Source organism: Marmota monax, unplaced genomic scaffold (assembly GCF_021218885.2).
Source record: "Marmota monax isolate L192 unplaced genomic scaffold, Marmota_monax_Labrador192_F-V1.1 WCK01_AAM20220418_F8-fsc00363, whole genome shotgun sequence".
Classification (NCBI taxonomy): Eukaryota; Metazoa; Chordata; class Mammalia; order Rodentia; family Sciuridae; genus Marmota; species Marmota monax.
The window spans coordinates 652958-659817 of record NW_026695131.1 but is presented as its reverse complement, the minus strand read 5'-3'; positions in this window follow the sequence as shown (position 1 = coordinate 659817).

The window sequence follows — 6860 nt, the reverse complement described above, 5'->3', positions numbered from 1 at the left end:
CTTGAAATTAGCCCTAGCCATAATCCTAGCCCTAAACTTAGGCTTAATCCTAACCCGAATCATAACCCAAGCCCTAACCCTAATTTTATTCTCCGCTGTAGCCCTAAATCTACCTATAACATCATCCTGTACCTAAAAACTAACCATAACCCTAAACCTAACCCTAACCCTCACCCTAAATCAAGGCCTAACACAAAGCCTAGTGCTAATCCTAGCCTTATTTAATCCTATCCTAATGCAAAACCTAGCCATATGACTAACTCTAACTCTTGCCCTAGCCCTAGCCCTAGTTCTATCCTTAGCTTTAATCCTAATCCTAGATCTAAGCCTAAGTCTAAATCTAAACTAACTCTAAATATAATTGTAACAATAAGCCAAAACCAAACCCTAACACTACACTACCCATAATGCTAATCCTAAAACTTGCCCTAACTCTAGCCCTAACCATAAACCAAAACCAAGCCATATCCCTAAACCTAACCCTTATCCTAAATCAAGCCCTAACCCTACAACTAGCCCTGAAACTAACTCTAAAACTAACCCTGACCCTGACAATGACCCTAACAATAATCCTAGCTCTAAAAATCACCTTAACTTTAAATTAAACCTGACACTATTTCTAGCCTTAACCTAACACTAAAACTAGCCTTAATCATAACCCTAGTTCATACATTAGTCATTGTCTTAACCATAGTGCTAAACCTAACACAAATTCTACCCCTAATCCGAGACCTAACTCTAGCTCTAATCCTAATACTAGTCCTATCCCTAATCCTAACACTAACCCTAAGCCTAATTTTAACCCTATTCCTTACACTAAGCCAAACCCTAACCAAATGTTAACCCTAGTTCTAATCCTAATCCCTAGCCTAACTTAAACTCTAATCATAATACTAGTCTTAACCCTAGCCCTCATTCTACCTCGAAACTTAACTCTGACCCTCATCTGACCCTAACAGTAACCCTAAGTCTAAACCTGACCCTAACCCTAAACCAAATCCTAACACTAGCCCTATTGGTAACCCTATATCTATACCTAAGATTAACACTAGATCTAGACCCAAAGCTAACCCTAAATATAGCAATAATTCTAGCCCTAGACCTAAACAAAAACCTAGTACTAGCATTAACAATAACCCTTAACCTAAATTGAACACTTACCCTATCCCTAGACCTAATCCTAGTGCTAAATCTGGCTACAACCCTAACCCTAACCCTATCCCCAAAACTGACCCTGATTCTAACACTGAACCTAGCTTTAAACCTGACACTCACCCTAAACCTAGAACTAACACTAGACCTAGCCATAATCCTAACCCTAAAACTAGCCCTAAACATAACCCTAGTTCATACATTACTCATTGTCCTAAACTTAACACAAAACCTAACACAAAACCTAGCCCTAATCCTAGGCCTAAACTTAGCTCTAAGCATAACCCTCACCCTAACCCCAGCCCTAAACCTAGCCGTAACATAAGCCACGCCTTAGATTTAACCCTAGCTCAAAGCCTAACCTTTACACTAAACATAACATTAGCTCTATCCTAAACCCTAACCATAACCTTAACCCTAATCCTAACGTTAAACCTCGCCTGAACTTTAGCTCTAAACATATCCATTGCCCTACTCCTTACCCTACCCCTAATTAAAACTATATCCCTAATACTAAACCTAACTCTAACCATAATTGTAAAGCTAGACCTAAACCTAAATCTAAACCTCACCCTAGCCCTAACCCTAGCTCAAACACTAACCCTTACCCTAACCTAACCATAACCTTAGCCCTAAACCTAACACTTACCCTAACCCATAAACTTATTCTAAATCACACCCTAGCCCTATCCCTAAACCTAGCCCTAATCCTAGACTTAATCCAAACCATAACCTAGCCCTAACCCTAGCTCTAAACTTATTCATTACACTAAACATAAACCTAACCCGACTGCTAAATCTAACCCATCCATTACTCTAAACATTTACTGAAACCTAAACTAAACCTTATCCATTATGCTAACCCTAAACCTAACCCTAATGCTAATTCGAGCCCTAACCCTAAACCTTTAGCTAAACCAATTGATAAACCTGACCCTGACCCTGACTCTAATAATAACCCTAGAGCTGACCTTTGACCTAAACCTAACTCTTACACTAGACCTAGCCATAACCTAACCCTAAAACTATCCTTAACATTAACCCTAGACCTGATATTAGCCCTAAACCTGGTCTTAGCCATAACCCTAATAGAAACGCTAGCCCATTAGCTTGCCCTAAACCTAGCCAAAATCCTAAACGGAACCATAAGCCTAGGCCTAATCCTAATTTAACCCTCACCCTAGCCCAAAAGCTAGCTATAACCACACTCATTCTGCCAAGCTTAACCTTAACACCAATGCTATCCCTAACTCTAGCCCAACCACTTGGTATAACCCCAACACTAACCCTAGACTTAATTCTAGCCCTAATTTAGCCCTAACCATAATACTAAACCTAGCCCTAATCCTAGCCCTAATTTAGCCCTAACATCACTAACCCTAGCCCTGATCTTAGCCCTAATTTAGCCCTAAACCTAGCCCTAACACTAACCCTAACCCTAAGACTACTACTAAGACTAACTCTAATTCTCACCCTAGCCGTATCCCTAGTTCTAATCATATTCGTTACCCTAACCCTAGATCTAACCCTAGATCTAACCCTAACTCTAAATCTAACCCTAACTATAAGCCTAAACCTCAACCTAACACTAGCCCTAACCCTGATGCTAATCCATAATCTAGCTGTAACCGTAGCCCTAGCCCTAATACAAAACCAACCTATATTCCTAAGCCTTAACCTAAACCAAACCCTAACCATACACCTAGTACTAACTTTAGCCATAATTTGAGTTCTAAACTTAACCCTAAAACTAACCCTGACTCAGACAGTGACCCTAACAATAACCCTTGCTCTAAACATCACCCTAACCCTAAACCTAACTGTAACACTAGACTTAGCCCTAACCCTAACCCTAACCCTGAAACTAGCGCTAATTGTAACACTAGTTCATACATTACGCATATCCCTAACCCTAGCCCCAACCAAACCCCAAACCAAGCCCTAATCCGAGCCTTAACCCTAGGTTTAACCCTAACCCTACCTCAGAACATAGCCCTAAACCTTACCCTAACATGAGCCAGAATTCTAACAATTACCCCATCCCTATCACAAGCTCTAACCCTATTCATTACCCTAACCATAACCATAACTCTAATGGTAACCCTCGGCCTAACCCTATACTTATCCCTAACCCTAACCTATTTCATTAACCTAAACCTACCTTGAATCCTAAACCTAACCCTATTATTACCCTAACACTAACCCTAATGCTAATTCAAGCCCTACTCCTAAACCTTAACCTAACCCAAACCCTAACTCTGACCCTTCCCATGATAATATACCTAGCTCTAACCTTGACTCTACCCCTAAACCTAACCTTTATATTAGACCTAGACATAAACCTAACCCTAAAACTAACCCTAAACATAACCCTAGACCTGACATTTGCCCTAACCGTAATTCTAGCTCTAACCTTAACACAAACCAAACCCATAACCCTAACCCAAACCCTAGCCCTAATCTTATCCATAACCCTAGCCCTAAAATTAGCTCTAACTCTATCAATTACCCTAAACATAACCCTAATTATAATGCTAACCCTAGGCCTAAATCTAACCTTATTCCAAACCGTAACCCTATCCATTATGCTAAATCTAACCTGAACCCTAAACCAAACCCTATCACTACTCTAACCCAAAACCTAATGTAATTCAAGCCCTAACCCTAAACCCGAACCTAAGCAAAACCCTAAACCAGACCCTGACCCTAATAATACTCCTAACTCTAAACTTGATTCTTCCCCTAAACCTAACACTTACACTAAACATAGCCATAAACCTAACCCTAAAATTATCCCTAACTGTAACCCTAGATCTGATATTCACATAACACTAATCCTAGCCCTAACCCTAACACAAACCCTAGCCCTCATCCTAGCCCCCAAACTAGCCTTAATCATAACTCAAATGAAACCCTAACCCTAATCCTAATTCTAACCTTCACCCTAGCCCTATCTCTATCTCTAACACCATCACATACACTAAACCTAACTGTAAGCCTAAAATTAACCCTAAATCTAGCCATTACTCTAGCCCTAGACATAAACAAAACCTAGCTCCAGCCCTAATGATAAAACTTAACCTAACACAAACACTAACCCTACGCCTAGACCTGACTCTAGTGGTAATTCTGGTTTTAACCCTAACCTTAACTATAACCTGAACACTGACCCTGACTCTAACACTAACCCTAGCTCTAAACATCATGCTAACGCTAACCCTAACCATAAACCCCACCCATAACCATAAACCTAGCCCTATTACTAGCCCTAATTAAGCCCTATACCTAACCAAACACTAAGCCTAGCCATAAGTCTAACTCTCACTCTTACCCTAGCCCTATTCTTGCTTCTAACCCTATCCCTTTCCATAATCCTAATCCTAGCCATAAACCAAGACCTAAGAGTAGACCTATCCTTAGCCCTAGACCTAACCATAGATTTAATCCTAAATCTAAATATAACTTTAACCCTAAGCCTAAACCTAAACCTAACACTAGCCCTAAACCTAATGCTAAGCCTAAAACTAGCCCTAAACATAGGCCTAGCCCTAAAACAAACCTAAAACCGAGCCATAGCCCTAATTTTTAAACTTAACCTAAACCAAAACCTAACCCTACACCTAGCCCTAACCCTAGCCCTAATTCAAATCCAAACCCTAACCCTAAAAGTACTCTCACCTTGAATTTGACCCTAACACTAACCCTAGCTCTAAACGTCACCCTAATGTTATACCTAATCCTACTACTAGACCTAGTCCTAACCCTAATGCTATAACTAGCCCAAATCGAAACCCTAGTCCATACATTGGCCATAACTCTAAACCTAGCTCTAACTCAAACCAAAATCTAGCCTTAATGCAAGACCTAACCCTAGCTTTCACCCTAAACCTAAAACTAACACTAGCCCTAACCCTAGCCCTAAACATAGCCCTAACCCTAGCTCTGATCATATCACTTACCCTAAGCTAACTCTAACCCTAATGCTAACCCTAGGCCTAAACCGAATCCTTAGCCTGACCCAAACCCTAACCCTATTACTAGTGCTAACCCTAGCCCTCATTCTAGCTCTAACCATAATTCAAACCTGACACTTTATTCTTACCCTAATGGTAACCGTAGGACTAAACCTGACCCTAACCCTATACTGAACCCTAAAACTAGCACTAGAAATAAACATATTTTTAAACCTAATCCTAACCCTAGCCCTAACCTAAATCTAATCGTAAATATAGCCATTACTCTAGCCCTAGACATAAACAAAAACCTAGCCCTAGCCCTAATGATAAACCTTAACCTAACACAAACACTAACCCTACGCCTAGACCTGCCTCTAGTGGTAATTCTGTGTTTAACCCTAACCTTAACTATAACCCAAACACTGACCCTGACCCTAACACTAACCCTAGCTCTAAACATCACGCTAATGCTAACCCTAACCCTAACACTTAAACTAGCCATAACACCCACCCAAGAAGTAGCCCTAATCAAAACCCTGGTTCAAACATTAGTTGTAGGCCTAACACTAGCCACAACCTAACCCAAAATCTGGCCCTAATCTGAGCACTAACCCTATTTTTAACCCTAACCCTAAAACTAGCCCTAACCCATACCCTAACCCTAGTTCTAATCCTAGCTCTTACCCTATCCATTACCTTAATCTAAACCATAAACCTAATGCTAACCCTAGTCCTAACCCTAATCCATAGCCTAACCCAAACCCTAACCCTATTACTAGTCCTAACTCTAACCTTCATTCTAGCTCTAAACCTAACCCAAACCCAACCCCTAACCCTGACACTTATTCTGACCCTAACACTAACAGTAGGCCTAAACCTGACCCTAACCAGAAACCGAACACTAATCCTATACTTAAACATAAACTGGTAATCCTATACTTAAACCTAAAACTAACTCTAGCCCTAGACCTAAATCTAATCATACATCTAGCCATATCTCTAGCCCTAGACCTGAACAACAACCTACACCTAGCTCTAAAAATAACCCTTAAACTAACCCAAATACTAACCCTACCCCTAGGCCAAACCCTAGTCTTAATACTGACACTAACGCCAACAAGTCTAACCTAACACTGGCCCTGACCCTAACATAATGCTAGCTCCAAATCTCACCCTAACCCAAAACCTAATCCTAACACTAGACCTAGCCATAACCCTAACCCTAAAACTAGCCCTAATCATAACCCTAGCTCTTACATTACCCATGTCCCTAACCCTAGGCCTAAACTAACACAAAACCTAGCCCTAATCCTAGGCCTGAACATAGCCCTAAGTGTAACCCAAAACATAACCCTATCTTTAACCCTGATTCTAAGCCTTGATTTAGAACTAACCATTGCTCAAAGCCTAACCTTTACCCTTAACATAACCCTAGCACTATCCCAAATCCTAACCTAACATTAGCCCTAATCCTAACCTTAACCATAGCCTTAACTGCAGCTCTAATTACATCCACTACCCTACCCCTAGCCCTAATCCTAACGATAACCCTAGCCCTAATGCTAGCTCTAATTCTATTCATTACCCTAACCATAATTCTAACCCTAATGCTAACCCTAGGCTTAACCCTAACCCTATTGTAATCCCTAAACCTATCCAGTACCCTAAAACTAACCTGAACCCTAATCCTAAGCCTATTCATTACCCTAACCCTAACTCTAACCCTAATGCTAATTAGAGCCCTAAACCTAA